The 25390-nt window shown below is 36.5% G+C and overlaps 2 pseudogenes; one reads left to right on the forward strand and one right to left on the reverse strand.

The window, feature by feature from the left end:
* The first annotated feature begins 12076 nt into the window (after window positions 1–12076).
* LOC122747352 lies at window positions 12077–13189 on the forward strand (annotated as a pseudogene).
* An 11240-nt stretch (window positions 13190–24429) lies between these two features.
* On the reverse strand, window positions 24430–24808 carry LOC122746482 (annotated as a pseudogene).
* Between the last annotated feature and the right edge of the window lie 582 nt (window positions 24809–25390).

The raw sequence follows: 25390 nt of genomic DNA on the forward strand, positions 1-25390 counted from the left end.
AAAATTAGAATATTCTCTTATTTTGAGAGGACAAATCATGTAGCAGATAGGGAACTGGTCTCTTATTCAAGTCTTCTGACCCATATTGCCTTTGGGATCTTAGAAAAGTAATTTAACTTTTCAAATTCTGCCAACAACCGTGACTTTTATATATAATACATAATACATATATGTATATATTTTTATACATATACACATGTATGTGTATACATGTATGCAAATGTATAATGTTACTGTTCCAAGACTTAATTGCTTCTTTCCCAGGAGATTGGAGGGTGGGATGTAGAAAGGACATGGATATAGAATCCTTTTTCCATAGAACCCAATCTGTCCTGACTTGATCAAGGAACTTTTCTGATTGTTCCCAGAACTATAGTTACTAATTGTTCCACTCTTTGTAGGTACATGTATGTCTGAGGATAAACTGTCTCTGTTTCTTCTTAGATGGTTTGTCTTCTTGATGTTGCCAGTGTGTGGAACTTCCTCCCTAATCATCGGTGTTTGGTAACTTCTCTGACTTCATTCAAATAAATTACCACCTTCTGAAAGAAGACATTTCCAATTTTCCTTAATGCTAGTGCCTTCTCACTCTTGATAATCTACAATTTCCCCTGTATGTGTCTTGTTTGTACAGTTATTTGTAAGTTGTCTTTCCCATAGACTATGAGCTCCCTGAGAACAGCCTCCCTTTTGCCTTTCTTTGTATCCCCAATACTGAGTAGAACAATTCCTGGCACATGGTGGCATTAATTAATATTAATTAATTAATTTGGTGAGGCAGTTGGGGTTAAGTGACTTGCCCAGGGTCACACAGCTGGTAAGTGTTAAGTGTCTGAGGCCAGATTTGAACTCAGGTCCTCCTAACTCCAGAGCTGGCGCTCTATCCACTGTGCCACCTAGCTGCCCCCATGGTGGGCATTTAATTGATGCTTGTTGATTGATTAACTGGCTTTATCTGTCTCCAATCCTTCCTTGATTTTTCCTGCACTGACTGTTCCCTGTCTCCTATTAAGAGTCTAGTCTAAGGGTCAGCTCCATCATATGAATTTCATAGTTAAAGTAGTATTTACTCATTGATCTTCATTGATGTTACATATTCGTGAACTTTACCAGTGCTCAAGTAAAGAATTGTGTCAACCTAGCAACAAAAACCCAGGACTAGTGTGGCATTTAAAATTATATGGGGTGCCTGTTTATGTCCCAAGTTTTAGGGAACTTAGCTGGGGTTTCTAATTTATTGCTACTTATAAATTAGAGGCTATAACACCATGTTGGGGTGTTAAGAATTTATTAAAGCATATTAAATGTTAGTAAAGAGAGAACATATGGTTCTGAAAGTTCAGAAGCTCTACATACTTAGGATAGAAGCGTGAGAGAGAGCAAGATGCGGCTGCCTCCTCCGAGTCTCAGGCCAAGAGAGTGTGAGTAGAAGCTTCATGCAGGTCTGGAGGAAAGGAGGCCCTTCCACACTGCTCAAAGCTAATTGGCTAACATCATTCAAATCTATTGGTTTACTGGATTTGAGGGTGGTACATGAGCAGTATGTGCTGATGTCAGATTATGGAGGCTTCTGAGGAAAAAAAGCCTTCAGGTAAGTGTTGAGAGAAAATACTATATTTGGACTCTTCTCCGAGTCTTAAAGGTAGAGAGAGGGTCTGGTTTCAGGCCCTACATCTTTATGGCCCAAACCTCCCAGTAGGAGACAACTCAGCACACAAGACTTTGAGGAGCCAGGTTCCTGGGTGTTAGGCCTGAGCGGGGCCTGAAGAAGGGCCTGGGTTTTGTGGGAGTTGGGCTGGCCTGGGAGTTCACCTTGAGGCGCCCGAGGTGACTTGGAGCTCAAGCCCTGACTTGAGTTTTGTTTTGAAAGGTTATGTTTACATAAGCACTGTTTAGTGGGGAATGGGGACATTCTTATTCCAGCATAGGGTTGGGGCCTAAGGCTGTAATCTGATTGGTTGGTAATCAGAGCAATCCGATTGGTCAAACCCCAAGACAGGTTTTCTTTCTTAAAGAGTTATATACATTAACACAGTTTTGTTTTGAGGAGGAGCTGACACTCTTGCCCAGAATAGGTTAAGGCCTAGTATTGTAGTTTGTAAATCTGATTGGTCAACTGGTACCACCTGACTAGTTTCTAGCACTGTGATTGGTCCACTTGGCACAATCTGACTGGATGTTATTGTTATGTTGTATGTTGATGGTGGGAAGTATATAAATGAGGGGTAGTGAAATGCCTTAATGTGATTAGTTGGAAGGGACCCCTGGAGGTACATAAATAGAGGTGAGGGACCTCACTGCAGTATACTATCTGGCACATTCAGAAGAGTGCCCATCTTTACAAAGATGAATAAAGCCTTTACTCACCAACTGCTGCCTGCTTGGAATTTTTGAACAGCAAGCTGCTAGCAACACTAGGGTTGCCAACACTAGAGCTGCTAACACTAGAGCTATGCAACACTATGAAGGGTTAGCTGTGTTTCTAACAGTGTGGTTTTTAGTGAGGTAATTTCTATTGTCTGTATTCACAGTCCAAAATCCAACTACATTTCCTTTGAAATTCTCCTGACTCTAGGCTGGTCTTAAGAAAGGTCTGGCCTGGCTCTCTGGGTCTCATAGAACCCCATTATTTTCTCACACTGGGTAATAGCATCTCTTGTCAAAGAGCTAACATCTGGGGCAGCTAAGTAGCACAGTATATAGAACACTGGCCTTGGAGTCAGGAGGACTGAGTTCAAATCTGAACTCAGACACTTATTACTTGTGTGACCCTGGGGAAGTCACTTAACCCAAACTGCCAAAAAAAGGTTAACATCATTTGGAGAATATGTGACATTTAGATAATAGAGGGCAAAAGGGATTACTCAGCTCCTCTTGAAGCACATCTGGGCATACCTTGGCAACATTAAGTAGTTGAGAGGATATAAAAGATATGTACATAAATAACTTTATCATGTAAAAGCACCAAACGAATATAGAGAGACAGCATGAACTTGTGGAAAGAAAGCTAGCTTTACAGTTGATAGCCTCTCAAATCAGACTCCATTTTGGTCTCATGCTGGTAGTGTGGCTCTGGGCAATTCAATTCAGCTATCAGAGTCCCAGGCAAACCTCTAAGATGATAAATTGTTGATAATTTGCTGATCTATGTAGTTAGAGGAGATTCATTTACTAATAAAATTATAGTTCTGAACCAAAAAAAAAAGAGTATATGGATATAGATATATATACATATATATGTATTTATATATTTGTGTATAATTAATCATTATTATTTCTGAATCTTCAATATTTCAACATGTTACTAATCTTATTAATGGCAATAGCAATCTATCTATACCTAATCATACTGTGCATTTTGCTATTTCAAAGGAAAAACTCTTTCTAGAAAAGCAGATCGTAACTGATCCATACATCCTTATCTAGTGCAACTTTTGAGCATGGTTCCCCATAAATCCCATAAGGGAAGATCCAGGAAATGTGCTTTGGACTTTCATTAGTGCTCTGTGAAAATTCCTGGTTAACAATGGAGCAAGTAGGATTTCCCTTAGATATCCCCCAATCTTTTTTTTTCTTATTCTTATTTTAAATTATTAACAATACTTATCCACAAACACAAGTATTTCTGTATATCATGATCAAAATAGAAGTTGGAAATGAAAATAATGACTTTCATTACATTGTTTCCTTTTTAAATTTATATTTATAACAGGTGGTAAGAAGCTCTTAATTGGTGGAGACAGATTACTTAATGCTACTTGTTTAAGAAAGGAGAGATCCTGGTCTACTGGCTTTCTACTTTATGTTTCAAGACTCTCTTGAAGTTCCTGGCTCCTCTACTTGTTAGTTTCTTCTCAGAGACTTCCTGAAGAAAGTATATAGAACTGTGTCTTTCAGTTACCACCAAGAGAAAATTCCAGTGCAAATAAGACTTGAGTCAATAATCACAAGATAGCAACAAAATTGTCCTTTGTGTCCTCTTCTGTTTCCTTTCTTTCTGTGCATTTTAAAAATTTGAATGTTTCCTTTTTTGTTTGTTTTTAAATCTCTGAAGGTACCCACAGATACCCTTTCCCAACCAAAAAGAACCCCACACTTGTACACTGAAGCAAAGTAAATGAACACAAGGGCTATGTTCGACAGTGCATTACTCCTTCTATGTCTCTTGTCTATCATCTATCTTCTAAGAAGTGGGAGTAATGCTATATCAATGGTCTTCTGAAGTCATGATTGGTCATTGTTTTCATTAAAATTTTTGAAGTCTTTATAGTTGTTTAAAGGTCTTCTTAAAGTTGTTTTGCATTGTTGTGCTTATTATATTAATGTTTCTCCTACTTCTCACTTAATTCTGCTTCATTTCATACTACTCTTCCCAATATCCTCTAAATCCTTCAGATTTAAGATTTTAATAGATCAATAATTATCCATTAAAATATCAAAATGTATTCAGTTATTCCCCAATTTATGGACATGTTTGTTTCCAGTTATTTGCTAGAAGAAAAAAAAAAAGGATTGCTTGCTATAGTTGTTTTTTTTTTAATTGATTCTTTCCTTCTGTCTTCAACCACTCTAGTGGTATATGTTTAAGAGTGGTGTTGTTTTGTGTCCAAGTGTGTCTATACTTTTGTGAGTTTGGGGAGTGTATCTCCAAATTGTTTTCCAGGATAGTTGGACCAATTTATAGCTCCACCTATGGTATATTAATTTACCTTTCCTTTCATAGCTCTTTCATCATTTGCCATTTTCATCTTTTAAAAAAAGTCTTTTCTAATCTGATGGTTATGAGTCAGACAGTTATTTTATTTTTAAATTTTTATTAAATTTTTATATTTAGAATTTTATTTTCCCAAATTACATGTAAAAAACAAATTTTTACATCATTAAAAAAAAAAAACTTTGTGTTCCAAATTCTCTTCCTCCATCCCTCCCACCCTTCCCCACCCAGGAACTCAAGCAATTCAATATAAGCTACACATGAGCCATCATACAAAAACATTTCCACATTAGCCAGATTGTGAAAAAAATTATGCTTCAATCTGTATTCAGATAACATCAGTTCTCTCTCTGTAGATGTATCACATTTTTAATAAGACCTTCAGAGTTTTCTTGGATCGTTACATGGCTGTAAATAACCAAGTCATTCACAGCAGATCATCTCACAATATTGCTGTTATTTTGTATATAGTACATTTCTCTTTGCATCAGTTCATGCAGGTCCTTCCAGGTCTTTCTAATCATATCCTTCTCATGATTTTTTTTAAATAGTAAACTACATTTATATAGTACTTTAAAAAGAGATTACCTTACAATAAACTCATGAGGTTGATTATTGCAACAACAGTAATAGATAACATTTATATAGTACCTTATATCTTACAAAGAATTTTCTTCACAATAGCCCAGCAAAGTACCATGTTTTGTCATCATCATCATCATCAATTAGTCCTCATTATCAATCTTCATCAATAAATCTTCATCTTACTCCAATCATCATCGTAAATCAATAAATCATCATCATCATGACCTTACATTACTCTTGGCTCTGCTTCAAAATTTTTTTCACAGTTACTATTGTTAACTGTTTCCCTCCATCTTATTCCCTTTTCATGATATTTACTCTATTTTCTATCTTCTTTTGCCCTACCCATCCTCAAAAGTGTTTTGTTTCTGACTGCTCCCTCTACCACTCTGTGGGAGAGCTGAAATTTGGCTACAATACTCCTGGAAGTTTTCATTGTGGGATCTCTTTCAGTAGGTGGTTGGTGGATTTTTTCCATTTCTATTTTACTTTCTGTTTCTAGAACATCAGGGCAATTTTCCCTGACAGTCTCTTGGAAGATGTCTAAGCTCTTTTTTTCATCATGGTTTTCAGGTAGTCCAATAATTTTCAAATTATCTCTCCTGGATCTATTTTCCATGTCAGCTATTTTTCCAAGAAGATATTTCACATTGCCCTCTATTGTTTTTATTCATTTGGATTTGCTTTGTCGAGTCTTGATTTCTCATAAAGTCACTACCTTCCATTTGTCCAATCATAATTCTTAGGCAATTATTTTCTTCAGAGTTTTTCCATTTGGCTTTTCAAGCTGTTGACTTTTTTTCATGACTTTTCTGCATCACTCTCATTTCTCTTTCCATTTTTCTTCTACCTCTCTTACTTTATCTTCAAAGTCCTTTTTGAGTCCTTCTATGGCTTGAGACCAATTCATATTTTTCTTGAAGCTTTGAATATAGAAGCCCTGACATTGCTATCCTCTCCTAAGGGTGTACATTGATCTTCCTTGTTACCAAAGAAACTTTCTGTGGTCTGCACCTTTTTCTGCCTGTTCATCTTGCCAGCCTATTTCTTGACTTTTGACTCCTTCTTAAAGTGGGGCGCTGCTTCCTGGATGCACTGTTCTAAGCTTCAGGGGGGTGCCAGGTGGTAAGATTTAAGGAGAGGCACATTCTCAGCTCACCTGGCCTATGTTCTGTTCTGTAAGTAACCACAGGCTGCTTGCTCTTTAACCCTGGAAACAAATCTGGTTCGCTTTGGTTGCAAGCATAGATGTGCCTGTGCTTCTCCCCCACCTGGGACCACCACTCAAGACTGTATCATGTACATGAACCCAGACAAAACATCAGAGTTCCACTTCAGTGCCAGAGACCCCTATAATCTCCCCCGAGCCAACCACTCGATCCTCTCACCAGACTGGCATCTGAGTTAGCTATGGTTGGACTCCACCCCCACTCTGGTACAGCAGACCCCTCCTGCCAAACTTTTAAGTCATCTTTCTATCTGAGTTATGTGAATTCACAATTATATTATTAGTTATTCCTCATCCTTATATATGACTGAGCCACCTCACTTCCAAATTGTACAATTTTGTGATAATATATTTTATATTATGAATACTATTCAATTGTTTATCTATAATATGTTGCAGACTATGCAAACTTCCATGTTCCTTGACTTTGCACTTTAGATACAACATTAATTCTTTAAAAGGCATGGTATCAGATTACATAAAAGCATACTTTTCATGACATATATTCCATGATATATCTATAAAGTATCACTGAATGAATATGTATATTAAAGGCATGTTAAACAATTCTTTTAGGGAAAAGCTTGAGGCCAATAAAAGCAACTGCAAAAGTTCCCAAATGACATCCAGCCTACTCTCCTTTCTCTATCTATTTATGGGTCTAGTTGACTATCCAAATATAGTATCTATTTAAAGTATATATACTATTGAATCAGTCCTGTGGATGGCCCATCCTTCAGAATATTTTAACTGGATAATAGTCATCCTAATCCATTTGGTTTTCTCAAGGAGGTAGACCAAAGTCTTTTGTGTTGTTATGGATATCACTTTAAAAAACACACAGATTTTTGGGCTTGATGTAATCAGCAAAATGTCATGCATAAACAGAGAATCTGGATGATCTCACCATCTGTAGCAAATTTCTCTTATGTTTGAACTCTGCCCTAGACAACCTCCATGATGGTAGCAAACACCTTTGGTGAGATTATAGCTTCCTGTTTTGTTCCTTGCTTGATACTATTGTTTGTACAGAGGATCACTGAACAAAGGTTATATGTGCATGGGAGACACCTTATTGTATGACAAACTTGTAGGTGATATATTGTGCTAGCAAATCATGTACTTTTTGTTATCTAAACAATAAATACATAGGACCTTAAATTCTCTATAATTTTTAATCAATCTTGTGATTGTAAAGATGTAATTTGTTGAAGAATATAATTTGAGAAAACCTGCCTATTTCATTTTCATACTTTCATTGAATACATCTTTCATTCCTATCTGGAATTAATAATGTTTAGTATCTAGGCCACTATTTAAGAATGTAAATTTCAGAGAAGGTGCTGAGGGAGTTTTTTTTACCACCTTATTGCTTGCTATGCCAATATAATCACATTTCTAGGCTTTATCTCTATTTCTAAATAAAAATGACAATAAAATTGTGATTATGTGCTCCTGAGAAATTATTAGATCTGACTGCATAAGAAATGTTCCTAGTGAATTCTTTGGGTATACAATATGTCACAAACATTCAGAAGAAAAGCTGACCAGACTGACAAATACATTTCTCCAGTGGTAGACATTAGGTTTGGAATAGAGAGCAAAATGGGACTTTGTGATGGGGGTGAGGAAGTAAGCTAGCAAGGTTCTATTGACCAGCTATGGGACTGAGACAGAAGGAGTTAGTGATGTGGAATGGAGGTACAATAATTAGCATTTATTGTTCTCTTCACCCAAAATCCTCTTCTCCTGCCATTGGCCATCAAGACAACAGGAAACAGGGGCAGCTAGGTGGTGCAGTGGATAGAGCACTGGCCCTGGAGTCAGGAGGAGCTGAGTTCAAATCCGGCCTCAGACACTTAACATTTACTAGCTGTGTGATCCTGGGAAAGTCACTTAACCCCAATTGCCTCACCAAAAAAATAAAAAAGACAACAGGAAACATAGAGGGAATAGAAGAAAAAAAGAAAGGAAGGAAAGCAGGAAGGAGGGAGGGAGGGAGAGAGGGGAGGAGAGAAGAAAAACATGAGGGTAAGGGGAGAGGGGAGGAAGGAAGCAAGGGAGGGAATGAAAGAAGGAGGCTGGAGGGGAAAAAGAAGAGGGAGGGAGGAAACAGTGGAGGGGGGAATGGAGAAAAGAAATGTTTTATAAATAATTAAAATTTTCTCAACATAAAACTTTGTTCTATAGAATAAAGATACCACTGCCAAACCCACATTAATTCTCAGCAGCTATCTAATTTAAACATCATTTTATCTAATGTTCTTAGCATTTAATATAGCAAATATATTAAGAGGATTATGTCTTTTCTTGAAGTAAGCTCATCATCTTAAGAGTGGAATCAATAATTAGCTGCCATGGTGCTCAAGCTACCTTCCTATTTAGAAAGTTCATTTAATTTTTAGAAGAATTATTGTAGAAAATCAAACATTTTACTTCACATGACGTATAGGAATTAAAGCATCAAGGCTATAGCTCTGGGTTAATAATGAATATCATGAAAACAAATAGGACTTATTTTATTCTAATGTGCAACTCTGATTGCTGATTGAATAAAGCACTTGAATGCTGGCACTAATATACACTTCTGACACTTGAAGAAGCTTTCTTCAACTCAGTAGTCCAAGGGCTGCCAAAAAAATGATTGAGGCAGTTATTTGTGTATGCCTGCATGCTAATCCTGGTACCAGCAAGGAACACACAAGAGAACATGCAATGGCTTATGCATTTTGTATATCCAGCAGAGCATTATGCGTTTACAATTATTTTGAAGAGCGAGGTTCTATATCAATATGCATCAGGCTTAACATAGACATACAGACCTCAAGCCCTTCTGGCAACAAAGTTTCAAGTTGTGAATGAATATGAAGTCATATATTACTACATTAGGAAGTGCCTTTTAGTTTGAAAATAAATATTTAAGAAAGCACAAGGAATCTAGAACATAACAAGCAATAGTTCTATATGCTTATAATACCTGCCCCTGGGGAAGGCTGAGACTGGTGGATACCTTGAGTTTGGTAGTTTTCAGGTATAGTAGGATTAAATTTTATTAGGTGTCACACCCCAGTAGTCTGACCCCAATATAGTGTGTTCCCATGGAGTAGAAAGCTACCAGAGTGCTGGCCAAGGTCAGAAATGGATCTGGCCAAAGTTTCTATGATATTCAGTAGTGGTTGAGTAGTGAGGGGACAACACACTTATAGCCTAGGAAAGATAGCTCGCTATTTCTATAGTCTCCAGAAATGATGATGATGATGGTGGTGGTGGTGGTGGTGATAAATTATCTATTGACTATGGAGAAGAGAAGAGACAGGTTAGTATCACTCCAGTTAGTGTCAAGAGACTACAAATTTAGCTCAATGTAATCAAATAGATTTTTAGTAAGTGCCAACTATGTACAAGGCCTGGTGCTAGGTTAATATGAAAAAACAAGGACCAATGAAACATGACCCTCAATGTCACAGAACTTAAATCTAGTAAAAAACAAAACAAAACAAAACAACAACAAAAAATACCTCATTACCCAGTGATTATAGGTTTACATGGAAATTAGGAGGGTAATCAGGTAACCAAAAAAAATTAGCCTTATATAGCTGGATTTATGGATTTAAGGATTACATTGTTGTATCTCAGGATAAGTAGCATATCAGGTTCATTTTTACATGGCTATAAAGCAATGAGCTATAATGCAATTGAAAAATGTGGGTACAGAGAAAAGACAGGTTTTAAACTTACATTTTCCAACTATGTACAATTTAGCTGAGCTCAAGGAAGTAGTTTGGCATAGCAGACAACTAGACAAGGAGACATAGGATCTAGCTGCTATTCTGTCATGAATAGCTGTATGACCTTGAGGAAATTGTTTTATCTCTCTAGACCCCAATTTTTTTCAGCAGAAAAATGGCAATATTAGGTTATATTACATTTAAAATACAGTCCAACTTCCAATTGCAATGGCAATACACTCTAACAAAAGTTAAGAAGGGCAACAGAACGAAGTAATGACCAATAAAACCAGAGCAAAAGCAACATCAATAAGTTCCTCTGTTCATTCAAGAGTGCACTAAAAGATGCCTAGAAGCCTGTAGATGTTATGAGGAAAGATATGCCTAAGGGCACTGAGACCAGAATAACCTCAAGTGAATTGGGCCTGAAGCCAACAAGACCTTGATCATAGTCTCTTAGACGATTGGTAGCATTCAAAACAGATATTGGAGGTCACTTGAAAAAGAAACTCATAGGGTTCTTTCTGTCCATGTAAAGAAAGAAGGAAGGAAACAAGAATAAATAGGACAAATACAAAAGACTAAAAAACTGAAAGATCAAATATATGTATGTATAAGTGTGTCATATTGTAAATGCACAAATACATGTACATATATTTTAGTCTTTTGGATTTGTTTTAATAACATAGACACATACACCCTCAAATACTGACCTTGAACATTTGTTGAGTAAAGATAATTTAAGACTGATCAAATTCTGTAAAAACTACTCCTCCAAATACACACACACACACACACACACACACACATATACACATACACACACGTCCTAAAAGAAAACTGCCAAGATCTTTTAGAGTTAGAGAATAAAGTGAAAATAGAAGGGTTTTACTAATAATTGTCTAAAAGAAACTACAAATAAAATATCTAGGAATATCATAGCTCAAATCCAGCTTAGTCAATAATACACAAGACTATTCTGCAAGAATTTTAAAGGAGAGAAAATCGTAGTATATGCTATATGAAAAGATTTACAACCAAGAATAATTTAGCCTGAAAAATTGAATATAATCCTATGGGGGTGGGGTGGGGGGGTATGCTTTAATAGAATGAAAGGCTAATAAGATTTTCTGATGAAGAGAGTAAATTTGGATGAAATCATTGAAATGCAAACACAGGAGAAAATCTTAGAAAGTAGAAAAGTAAATATATTTAAGTAATTGGAAGGGGCTAAATGATTACAAAGTATTTATTTTCTAATGGGGGAAAATAGACAAATGTCCCATTAGATTGACATTGTATTCAAGGATCAAAGAGAAAGTTTACATATAAACATATGAACTGGATGCTGTTTTATTCTGTTTTCTTGGTTTTGAGAAGAAAGAAAAAGAAGTGTTAAAATTAGAAAGAAAGACATGAGGAAGAAAGGTAAGTAACTTACTATTTCTTATATTTGAGGTACAAAATAAGAAAAGTATATGAATATGGAGAAGGGAATAGGAGGAGTGGGCATTTCATGAATCTCACTCTTATCTAAACTGATAAAGTAAGCCTCACATACAGAGAAAAGGAGTTTCTTCTAAAACACATTAAAATCAACAGGAAAATAGATGGGTGTGAGGAAAATGTAGAAGGGAACTAAAGAAGAATTGTTAATGTTTGTCCTTCATTCTCAAAGAGGACCATGACAATGGGGTGATGTCATTGTAGTCTTGTAATCAATTGGATTTAAGTGAGGGAGCTGTTCAAGGTCACCAGCCTCACTCTCTCCTCCAGAGTTATCTGGCTCAAGTAGCAAGATATATATTGGGACAATTGGAGATGGCAAAGATGTTTAGAGCAAGTGGGGTAAGTCACTTGCCCAGGGTTCCACAGTTAGCATCAGAGGTCAGATTTGAACTCAGGTCTCAGAGAGGGAGAATAGAGTTTGGAAGGGAATAGTCACATTCAAATAAATTAAAACTCTGTGGGACAGATCATAAAGGATGAATTAAAAGGCGGGGAAAAGTACAATAATTGAAAGCCAGAGTGCTTGGGAACCTCATCTTCATCTGCCACTCTACCAAATGCATCATTTTCTGCAATGTCAGCAGATGGCATCTATATCATCCACCAGGCTGGAAACAGAATATTTAAGGTAAAGCTACTGAATGTGGGGGTTTGGGATGCCTTCATAATGAAGGGTAGGATCTCCTGTTTCTGCATGATGTGGACTTACTACCTAAAAATGATCACAATCTTTAGGTCTATGACCCTAGGGGTCCAGACAAGTTGCTGTTACCATGAACAAGTTTAGATATCACCTCCCATACCCCCATACTTGGAAGGGTCTCAGTTCTTACTCAGTATCAGTCCCTAAAGATGAATGGCTTCCCCAATGAGTATTGGGGTTGGGGCAGAGATGATGATATTACCACCAGGCTTCATCTAGCTGGAATGAAGATCTCTCAACTACCCATCTCTGTCAGACACAACAAGACAGTGAAATACAAACTAGACAAGGAAAATGAAGAAAGCCCCCACAGATTTGACCTCTTGATCCAGATGCAACGTTCAGGGACACAGAGTGGGATGAACTCACCGGCATACTTGCTGGCTCGAGAATTGGACCCACTTTTTACCAATCTTACAGAAGGCGTTGGGGTTGGTATCCTTGGTCTTCAGCCTCCCTCAGGTCCCAAATTCTCATCTGATTCCTCTCAGGCCTTTAGTCATGAAATGCTACAGTTCTGGTCCCCAGCATAGCCTGGTCCTCTCTCTCCTGCATGGAGAGAGAGTTACACCTGTTCTCCCTCGTCTCCTTTAAGATTAGAGGGAATTTGTCTTCACCTGGTCCTCTTTCTCTGGTGCCTAAGGGGATTACCTCTGCTGTGCTGTGCTGCAGCTGGGCTCCTGCAGCCCTGGAGGGTCCTCCTTCTGAGTCCCCCAAGATAGGGCATATGCTGACTGTCCACCTCTATGGTAGTACCCTCCCACTGGGGGAGGAGCAGATTTGGGCACAAGGGTTCTCCTACTCCCTCCTCACCCCTCACCTCAAAAGAGGGCTCAGGTATGAATGACCCTCCTCCCTGGTCTCCTGTAAATATTTATTTTATTTATTCCAGGGCTAGAGTGAGCTTCGAGGATGCAAAGGTTTGGGGGGCATGGTAGGGGAAGTCCTGAGTGCAGCCTGTAGTCAAGAGAGAGGGAGCAACCACTCATTAAGTATCTACTGGGTGTCAGGCACTGTAGAAAAAGTCAGTGATTTATAAATATTTCATTTTATCCTCACAACAACCTTGGCAAGTAGGTACCATTATTAACCTTATTTTATAATTAAGGAAACTGAACCAGACAGAGGTTAAGTGAGAGTCCATCATCAACTCCTCCCTCTCACTATCCTCACTATTGCTTTTCCTAAGAAGATTTAAAGAACACCTGTCCTATGCCTTCTCCTTGTTTGTTTTTTGTCCTTCTTTCTCAAAGAAGACCATGACATCAGCAGGTAATGTCATGACTTTCAGTGAATTGGATTTAAGTGAGGGAGGACTGTGTAAGGTCACTAACCTCACTCTCTCTTCTAGAATCCTCTGGGATCGGTGACAAGATATATATCAGGATGACTGGAGATGCCCCCCCCCACTATGTTTAAGGCAATTGGGGTTGAGTGACTTGCCCAGTCACATAGCTAGTAAGTGTCTAAGGTCAGATTTGAATTCAGATCCTCCTAACTTCAGAGCCAGTGCTCTATCCACTGTGCCATCTAATTGTTCCATGTCCTAGGCCTACTGAAAAAATGGAGGGGCGTGATTAAGAGTGATTTTTACACCTTCAGTGAAGGAAGGAGCGGGGAAAGAGTGGCTCTGTCCCTCATTAAGTAGGGGTCAGACAGAAGAAGTAGCTAGTTTTCCTCTTCAGTCATGCAACTTTACAGCCCCACCAAGAGAAGAGGGAAGAACAGGAGAGAGATAAAGGGGAAGACCAGGGAAGTCAATAACATTTACATAGTACTTATTATGCACTAAGCACTTTACAAATATCTCACTTGATCCTCACAGCAACCCTATGAGGTAGATGCTGTTATTATTCCCATTTTAAGAATGGGGAAAATGAGGAAGGCAGAAGTGACTTGCCCAAGTTTACACAGCTAGTAAATGTATGAGGCTGGATTTAAACTCAGGTCTTCTTGACTGTAGGCCCAAGTGTTCTGTCCATACTTTATCATCTAGTTGCCCCCCAAAAAACAAGTTCTATTTTGGACATGTTGAGAATGAAATGCCATGGGAACACTGACTTTAGCAGGTCCAACAGTTAATTTGTGATGTCAGACTGGAGCTCAGACTAGACCTGTATGTAGATATAGATATAGATATAGATATAGATATAGATATAGATATAGATATAGATATAGATATAGATATAGATATAGATATAGATATAGATATAGATATAGATATAGATATAGATATAGATATAGATATAGATATAGATATAGATATAGATATAGATATAGATATAGATATAGATAGATCTGGAATTTGTCATCATAGACATAGTAATTGAACTCATAGGAGCTGATATTACTAAGTGACAGAGGAGAGGAGAGGAGAGGACCTTGGGAATACTCTTGCAATTAAGGGATATGACATTAATAATGATCCAAGGGGCAGCTAGGTGGTGTAGTGGATAGAGCACCAGCCCTGGATTGAGAAGAACCTGAGTTCATATTCAGCCTCAGACACCTAACACTTACTAGCTGTGTGACCCTGGGCAAGTCACTTAACCCCAATTGCCTCACACACAAAAAAAAATTAATAATGATCCAAGAAATGAGACTGAGAAGAAGCTATCAGATTGTTAAAAAAGAAAATTATTTGTTCAGGCTTTTGTGATTAATAAGGCAAAATGCAGGACAAAGAGAATTAAAAGGAATTTATTAAAAATACATCAAGATAGTAGCATTTGACAGACTGATCACTGGAAATCAGCAAAATATTCAAGATGGAGCTGGCTTTTGTTGATAACATTCAAAATGAGATAAAGACAATTAGGATAGATCCACATCTGTAAAAGGGGATGGGCTTTCGTATCTCAGTTCCTCCTCAGTTACCAGTATATAAGGGCCAACAGGTACTGCTATATAATATATTGCAGGTAATTCAAAAGCTGCAGACTGGGTGATGACTCTCTCAACACTGATTGAGAAGCAGGGATGGGAACAATGGATTACTGACCACCCCAAAAACCAGAAAGGAGAAAGAATACAGAAGAGGGTGATCAACAGTATCAAATATGAGAAGTCAAGAGAGATGAGGACTGAGAAAAAGGTTTAGCAATTAGAAGATCATTGATAAAGATCTTTGGAGAGGGCTGTTTTAGTGGAGAGAGAGGGTCAGGAGCCAGCCTGCAGAGGGTTTAGAGTAGAGGAACTAGAAGTTATGAGTTTAGATAGTTTTACTTCAAGGAGCTTCACTGAGAGAGTAGAAATATAGGATGACAGCTAGCATCCCATAATGACAAGGAAATCCATCATTAAACGTAGAATAGATCTTTTCCTGAGACACTTATTTATAGATCCTCAGGAAAAAAAAATAGTTTTCTGGTTAACCTATCTAGTAGCTTTTTGTCTACTGATGAATGAATATATGCATGCCTATAATGGAATATGACCTTTCTGAGGAAAGATGACATAATACATGAATATATACAAGGAAGGGTTGAGGTGGATTTAAATATTCTACTTGAAATAAGAACGTGTCAATTCTTATTGGATCCTTAGTGTAATAGTAATGGTGATAATGATTATGCTAATTACTGTATGCCATCTACAGATAGTGCCATTTTTCTGAAGAGAGAGAGCAATTTAAAAACTTTAAAATCATTAAATTTAACTCATCAGTGAATGATTTGGAAGGCATTACATGAAATACATTATATAGGAAACAGGCAAAGCACAGTGAGAATTATCTGGTGTCAAAAGGAAAGAGATTGCAAATATGTCCCAATTAATTTATTTTTTTCATCATTTTTTCTAGCTTTCATCATTTAAGGTCATCTGTGTAACTGAGAACCTGTGATATCTAAAATCAATGATGGAAATGGAAATATTTTGTTCTATGAAACTGGAATGTAATGTTTCAGTTTCTACCTATTTTCTCATATACCATGTTGATCTATGGATAAAAGTTAGGTTATTGAATAAATTAATATAAATTTATTAAATATCTATTTGCCAAGAACTGAAGAAAAAGAAAAGAAAAAATAAAATAATTCTTAATCTCAAAGGCCTTACATTCTACTGAGAAAAATGGCACATACATATATAAACATATAGAAAATAAATAGTTTAAGGAGCTAGGTGGCTCAGTAGATAAAGAACTGCATCTGAAGTCAGGAAGACCTGAGTTCAAACCTAGCTTCAGGCACTTAATAGCTATGTAACCCTGAGTAAGTCACTTTACCTTTTTTGCCTCAGTTGTCCAACTGTAAAGTGAGCTGGAGAAGGAAATAGCAAACAAATCCAGTATTTTTGCCATGAAAATCTCATAGACAGCATTGGCGTGCTATCATCTACAGGTTCATGAAGAATCAGCCATGACCAAATGACTGAACAACTTATTTTATATACTGTTTTCCTGGTATTTCTAACTCCACTTTCCTTCAATTCATATAGATAATTTCTGTATAAATACTTCTGTTTATTGTTTATTCAAAGCAGTAATATGGTATTACAATACTTACCACATCTTCAATCAGTTGTTATTTCTTTCAAGGCAAAGGAAACAGAAGGGAAAAATATTTATATACCACCTATTATGAACTAGGCACTATGCTAGGCAATTTTTTCTTCTTTGACTGAGCAATAAGTTTTCAATTCTTCATTTGAAAGCTATTTGTTCAGATCCCTTAATCACTCATCTATTGTGAAATGTTTGTTTTTGTACAAAATTTTTCAATGCCATATAATAAAAATGATCCCATCTGATTGTGCCTATCCTTTGCTTGGTTAAGATTCATGGCCTAGTCAAAGATGTGAAAGCTATATCATCTGATTGGGTGTGACTGTGGTGAAGCCTTTAGTATTGGGGGCACATATGCATTTTGAGGTTATTGTTTAATCTGGTTTAAGATGTTCTTTTAAAAAAATTTTAATTTTTTTTTTTTTTTGCCAAATTGCTATCTAGTTTTCTAAGAAATTCTTGTAAAATGGGAAATTTTTCCTCAGACAATTTATTTATTCAGGTTTGAACCCTGGACTAATGAAGTCAGTTACATTGATCTACTTTTCTATGATTACCATAATCAATATATTTTCATATGTAATGATATGTTAAATTTAAATAATATAACAAATAACAAATGTAACAACAATATAACAATATAATTGAGATTTAGAGGTGTTATTCCCTCTTTAGTCCTACTTATTTTTTCTTTTGACATTTTAGAATTTTGTTCCTCAAAATAAGTGTTATTATTTTGTCCATTATTTTTCTATGTTAAGCATTCCCTTGGTAGTATGATGAGTATAATACTAAATCAATAATTAACTTAGATATTATTTTATTTTATTATATAATTTATTTAAGTATAATAATATTATTTTATTATATAATATTATCATGGCTCAGTGACGTGCATCTCTCTATTTACTTAAATTGTTCTTAACCTTTTGTGAAGGCAATAACATAGGTCTTGGATATTCCTTCAGTATGAGAGTTAACTCATTAACTCTGAAGTTTTTTATACATTTTATAATTATTTTAAATGAGACTTCCCTTTCCATTATTTCTTTTTGGCTTTTGTTATTGCTATATGAAAATGTTATTGTTCTTATAGCTTTCTTACAAATCCTTTTAATTTGCAGAAGCTATTAATTATTTCAATTAGTTTGTTTGGTTACTGTCATTTTCTGAGTAAATAGCAAATAGGTATCATTTTGTCTATTTCATACCTTTATGCCTTAATTTTTTTCCTCCTGTCATTGCTATTATTAGAATTTCTAGATTCATATTGAATAACATTGGATAAAAGGGTGAGGAACAAATGTAAAGGGAAAGGGTGCTTTAATTCTTATACTTCCTAGGGGTACTTTTAATGTTTCCCCATCGCGCCTAATGCTTTTTCTTCTAAGTATGTGTATACATTTTTATCACATGAATCCAAACAAATGAAAAGCTTAATCTATATCTATAATTTATAAGGGTTTTTTTCCATGAATGCTGTACTTTGTCAAAGATTTTTTTCTACATCTATTGATGTCATGTACTTTTGGATGCTTTTGTATATTGAGTTTAGAAAAAGCATGGCATAATGGCCATAGATCTGGCTTCAGAACGCCTTCATTGTGTACTGGATATACACTGGCTTGTTTGACTCTGGACCAATCACTTAAACACTTAATCTAGACAGCTCTCTAAGACTGTAAGTTTCAGAGAAGGGGCCAACATATATTAGGAGACATTTCCTTATTTGGGAATATCTAATTTCAATGAACTCACAAATCCAGTTCCTATGATGAATTATTTTCTTAATGTTAATGCATCCTTGAATTCTTGACAAAATCCAACATAATTCTAGTGAATCTTTTTAAAAATAACTGCTATAGATTTTTTCTTTTTAATAGTATTTATTTTTTCCCTCAATTACATGTCAAGACAATTTTTAGCATTCATTTTTTTTTCCAGTGGTGACTGGCCATTTTACTTGGTTCACATAAGCATTCTTTTTTTTCTGCTTTGAATAGAATTTTATTTTCCAAAACATATGTAAAAACAAATTTTAACATCAATTTTTTAAAACTTTGTGTTCCAACTTCTCTTCCTCCCTCCATTCCCTTTACAAGATTTTGATTTTCAAATTTTTCTCCCTCTCCTCCTCTCTTCCTAAAATGGCAGGGAATTTGATATCGGTTATTCAGGTGTTATCATTTAAAACATATTTGCAAAATAGTCACAGTTGTGAAAGAATATCAAAAGAAAAAAACCATAAAAAAGAATAAAGTAAATGAAAAAAAGGATGCTTCACTCTGTATTCAGAGTCCAACAGTTCTTTATCTGGATGTACATAGCATTTCCTTTGTCAGTGCTTTGAACATGTCTTGGATCATTCTGTTGCTAGGAAGAGCTGAGTAATTTATAATGGATCATCACACAATGTTGCTGATACTGTGTATAATGTTTTTCTGGTTCTTCTCATTTCACTTTGGATCAGTTTATACAAGTCTTTACATGTTTTTTTTCTGAAATTGGCCTGTTCACCCTTTCTTACTGCATAATAGTATTCCATTACATTCATATATCACATCTTGTTTAGCCATTCCCCAATTGATAGGCATCCCTCAATTTCCAAAATTTTGCCACAATGAAAAAGGCTGCTATAAATATTTTGCACATGTAGGTCCTTTCCCCTTTTTAAAATAATCGCTTTGGGATACAGACCTAGTAAGAAGTGGTATTGCTGTATCAAAGGGTATGCACAGTTTGCTTGTTTTTTGAGACTAGTTCCAAATTGTTCTCCATAACAGTTGGATCAATCTACAACTCTACTAGCAGTACATTAATGCCCCAATTTCCCCACATCCTCTCCAACATTTACAATTTGGCGGCGGGAGGTGGGGGGGATGGGGAGGAGGCATACTAGTCAATCTGATGGGTGTGAGGTGATACCTCAGAGTTGTTTTTATTTGCCTTTCTCTAATCGAGAGTGACTTAAAAGCACTTTTTGTGTGCCTACAGATAGATTTGATTTCTTCATCTGAAAACTGACTGGTTGTATCCTTTGGTCATTTATCAATTGGGGAATGACTTGTATTCTTATAAATTTGAATCAGTTCTTTATATATTTAGGAAATAAGGCCTTTATCAGAGATATTTTCTGTAAAAATTGTTTCCCAGCTTTCTGATTTTCTTCTAATCTTGGTTGCATTGGTTTTGTTTTTAAATTTAAATTTAATATAATAAAAAAGAAAAAAATTTAATATAATCAAAATTATTTTATATTTTATAGTGCTCTCTAGCTCTTGTTTGGTCATGAACCTTTAACTCACTTAATTTTTTCCTTTAAGAATTCGGATGCTATACAACTTCCTGCAAATATGTATATGATTGATATTACTTCATTGTTTATGGTACCTTTTGGCAAGATGCAGTTTCCTTTCTTATCTCTTTTAATTACCTCTATTTTTTTTCTTGTGGTTTGCCTGAGATAAGGATTGTTAGCCTTGCCTTTTTTAAAACTTCAGTTAAAACATAATAGATTCTGCTCCAGCCCCTTATCTTTTCTCTGTGTGCATCTCTACTTCAAGTGTGCTTCTTCTAAACAATATATTGTAGGATTCTGATTTTTTTAGTCACTCTGCTATCTACTTCCAATGTATTTATTCCCATTCCCATACACAATTATGATTACTAACTCTTCATTTTCCTACATCCTATTTTTTCTCCTGTTTGTCCTTTCTCTTTTCACCCTTTCCAGCCCCAACCATGTTTTGCTTCAATTACCACCTCCCCCATTATGCCCTCTCGTCTGCCAGTCCCCCACACCCCCTTTTACTTAATCTCCTTCCCTCCTACATTTCTGTGAAGTAAGATAGATTTCTATATTCAACTGATTGTGTCTATTATTCCCTCTTTGGGCCAAAGCAAGGTTCAAGTGATGCCCATTGCCCACCCTCCCATCTTTCCCTCCACTGTAATAGGCATTTTGAGCCTCTTCATGTAAAACAATTTACCCCATTCTACCTCTCCCTTCTGCACCCAATGTACTCCTCTTTCTCATTCCTTAATTATTTTTTTATGTCATTCCATCAAGTTAACCTTATACCTGTACCCTCTCTATATATTCCTTCTATCTCTACTATTACTGGTATAATTTTTTAAGAATTACAAGTATCAACTTCCCAAGTAGGAATGTAAATAGTTCAGCTCCATTGAATCCCTTATGTTTTCTTTTCCCTTTTTATCTTTTTAGACTTGTTTTGGGTCTTAATATTGGAGATCATTTTTTGTTGTTGTTGTTGTTGTTGAGCTCTGGTCTTCTTATGAAAGCTTGAAATCCTTCTATTTCATTGAATGACCATTTTTCCCTTGGAGTATTGTGCTTAATTTCATTGGGGAGCTGATTCTTGGTTACAGCCCTATCTCCTTTGCCTTTTGGAATATTATGTTCTATGACCTCTGAAATTTTAATGATGAAACTTCTAAGTTCTGTGCCATTCTGATTGTGGCTTCCTGACATTTGAATGTTTCTTTTTAGACAATTGTAGTATTTTTTCTGTGTTGTTTAAAATCTAAATTGTGAGTTCTAATCTGTCCCCCACCCCAGTCTTGGGGGGAAGATGGCTAAAATAACTGATAAATTCAGCAAGAGTTTAGGCTTTTAAAGATTTATTAAAATATATATTATAAGTTAGTGAAGAGAGAGAGATTAAGAACAGATTCCTTACAGCATGGAAATCCTAGCTCAGATCTAATTCGGTATAGCCAGAGAGAAAGAAAGCAATTTCCTTTCCTAGCAGCCCACATGAAATCTCTCACCACCAAGCTGGTGTCAGAACAACTAATAGGGTCCCCCATCCCATCCTCCATTGCTGAGACACTTGTTCCTCCTCACCAAAAAGAGAGTTCTTCCATGAGCAAGCATCCACTTCCTAGTTCCTCTCTCCCTCCCCCAAAGGGGAGGTCCTTCAAGCTGATTGGTTGACAGTGGTCTCTTGCTGATATCAGTAGTACACCAACACATCACTCAGGGCTGGCCAGGTGTGGCCTCCATCCAATCATCCTTAAGTAGGTACTTAGTTCCTCATTCTCACCCAATTCAAACAATAATAAGTCAATCAGGTGGGGTCCCTGGGCATCTGCCAAATTCCATTATTTTATCATATTTCCTTGACCTGATAATTCTATAATCTGGTTATAATGTTCCTTGGAGTTTTTATTTTGGGATCTCTCTTCTTAGGTGATTGATGGATTTTTTTTCAATGCCTATTTTGCCCTCTGGTTCCAGAATATCAGAGCAGTTTTCCTTGATAATTTCTTGAGAGCTATACAGGTCCTCCTTTTGTTTATTCCTTTCAGGTAATTCAATGATTCTGACATTGACTCTCCTGGATCTATTTTCCAGATCAATTGTTTTTCCAATGAGGTGCTTTACATTTTCTTCTATTTTTTCATTCTTTTGAATTTGCTTGATTTATTCTTGATGTCTCAAAGAGTCATTAGCTTCCACTTGCCCAATTCTAACTTTTAAGGAGTTGTTTTCCTCAGTTAGCTTTTGTACTTCCTTTTCCATTTGTCCAGTTATACTTTTTAGGGAGTCATTTTCTTCAGTGGATTTTTCTATCTCCTTTTCCATTTGACCAATTTTATTTTTTAAACAGTTGTTTTCTTTTTCCAAGCTGTTGATCTTTTTTTTTTTTTTGTAATTCCCTTGCACCACTCTCATTCTTCCCCAATTTTTCTTCTGCGTTTCTTATATTATTTTTAAGCTCCTTTTGAGTTCTTCCATTATTTCTTTCTGGGCTTGAGACGGCTTTCAATTTTCCTTTAGGGTTTTGCCCATAGATGTTTTGACATTGCTATCCTTTTTTGAGTTGTGTCTTGGTCTTCCCTGTCACCATCATATCTTTCTATGGTCAGATTTGTTAGTTTTTGTTCATCATTTTTGTTTTTTTTCATTTCTTTTAAATTTGAGCTCTGCTCCTGGGGTGAAAGAGGTACTGTCTCAAGTTTCTTGTGTAAGGGGCTATAGACACTCGCTATTTACCCAGTGCTACACTGATATTACTTTGAGTTCCACAGGGGACCCTTTTGTCTGGAGCTTTGCTGAAGGGGTGATATGGTGGAGGGTGGCTGGCACTGCTGGAGGCAGGGGTCTGGCAGCTTACCCGGTGCTGAGTTGGGGTCCTAGTGATGGTGTCTGGTGTGTGCTGAGGCTCATGATATGTTTTTTCATTTCCCTGGGGTTACACTAAAGCAATTGTGGTCTGGCTGCTGGAGGATGCTTGTTTTCTGGAGCTGTGCTGAAGCATGTGGCAGTTCTCTGTGCTGCCATCTGCCCATTCGACTGGCTATGCTGAGGCATGGAGGAGCAGGGTCCTGGTGTTGGCATTTGCTTGCATCACTGTACTAAGGCTCAGGATCTCCCACTGGTTTCCTAAGGTGAAGCTTGCTGCTGGTTCGCTGGGACACTTCCTATCCTGGACTGTGTTCCCCTTTTACCCAAGTGATACAGACCTTTATTGCCCATCTTCCACGTTTTTGGGCTAAAAGATTGTTTCATCCCATCTTTTTGCTGGTTCTTCTATTCCCAGATTTGTTTGGAGGCACCATTTTATGGTTGTTTGGAGTTGAATATAGGAGAGTTATGGTGATTCACTGCTCACTCCACCATCTTGGCTCCTAGAAGTCTCTTGCTATAGAATTTTTTCAAGGTTTTTGTTTAACATTTTAAATATAGATTCATTAATATTATTCTCTGCTTTACACTTTTGTCATTAAGATGGATTATATTTGACTCAAAGTTTGCTAGAATGTTCTTTCTCAGTTTTCAAAAATAATTTGTATAGTGTAGGTATTAATTGTTCTTTTAAAATTTCAAGGAAATCTTCTGTAAATCCATGTGGATAGGGCTCCTCCTACCCCTGCTTTTTTGTTTTTTGGGGTTTTTTGTCTTTACAGCTAGTTCAATTACTTTTTTCATATTAAGTTACTTAGTATTTTTATTCAGTATTCTGTTAATTAGCTGATTTTATATTTTGGTAGGTAATCCTCTATTGTAAATTCTCAGTTTTGCTCAGAGAATTCTACTTATTTCTTCACTGTCATGATTTCACTTTAATAATTTTTAAAATTTCATTTACTTGATTTTCTTTTCTTTTTATTAAAGTTAGGTTGAGTAAAATTTTATAAATTTTGTTATTTTTTTTTTTTACCAAAAGAACTGTGGAATCTGAATACAGATTGAACTATACTATTTTTTTAAAATAGGACAATGAGGCTTAAGTGATTTGCCCAGGGTCACACAGCTAGTAAGTGTTAAGTGTCTGAGACCAGATTTGATCCAGGTCTTCCTGAATCTAGGGCCAGTGCTTTATCCACTGTGCCATGAAGCTGCCCCATTCTTTAACTATTTCAAATGGGATTTCTTTTTTTTCAAATCATACCAAGGCTTTTATTTACTCATTTCTTGCATTTAAAATCTTCTTTGATGACATCTTTGGCCTGAGATTCCTTGCCATAGTATTTAATAAGAACACAACTGCAGCCAACCACTTTGCAGGGCTTTCCCTCTGTCAATTTTACAGAGCCCTACCCATTTACCCAGCTTCTTGTTGTCATCAACCTTGATCAAGTTAATTTGGTGTTCAGCACATAGGGCTTTAACCAATTTTACATACATAGGTTCATCACAATTGGAAACAAGAACACAAAGATGGGCTTGGCATTTGTCCAAAGCTTTGGAGTCTTCACAAATTCTGTGAGCTAGGCCATTGCAGGTGAGCATGGTCTTCAGCACTTCTTGTAGAGTGGTGTTAACATCCATTACACCTCCAGCAGCAACTCCTTCCTTGGCCATGGCAGCAGTTCACCTGTGAAGCTAAATCTTGAAAATACCCAGGAGCCTCTGCTTCTTGCTCAATTCAGTGGCGACAGGGAAAGAGAGTGGGATTTCTTTTTAAAAATTTCTTCTTTAGGGGCAGCTAGGTGGCGCAGTGGATAGAGCACCAGCCCTAGATTCAGGAGGACCTGAATTCAAATCCAGCATCAGACACTTAACACTTACTAGCTGTGTGACTCTGGGCAAGTCACTTAACCCTAATTGCCTCACCAAAAAAAAAAAAATCTTTATGGGTAACATATAGAAAAAATAATGATAACACTTGGCTTTAATTCTCCTTTTTATGTAGGAGGCTTTTTTTGGTCTTCTCTGAAACTTGAACCTTCCCTTCTAAAGCTACCTTCCCATTACTACAGATATGTCTTTTATTTACATACTGTCATTGCCATTAGGCGTGTGAGCTCCTTGAGGCCTGAGACTATTTTGGAATTTTTGCCTTTCTTTGTATCCCTTGCACTTTGCAAGTGCCTGAAACATAGTAAACATTTAATAAATGCTTGTTGATTGATATACTGTAATAACTGATTGTCTCATTTAATT

This window comes from Dromiciops gliroides, chromosome 3, assembly GCF_019393635.1.
Source record: "Dromiciops gliroides isolate mDroGli1 chromosome 3, mDroGli1.pri, whole genome shotgun sequence".
In the NCBI taxonomy this organism is placed as follows: Eukaryota; Metazoa; Chordata; class Mammalia; order Microbiotheria; family Microbiotheriidae; genus Dromiciops; species Dromiciops gliroides.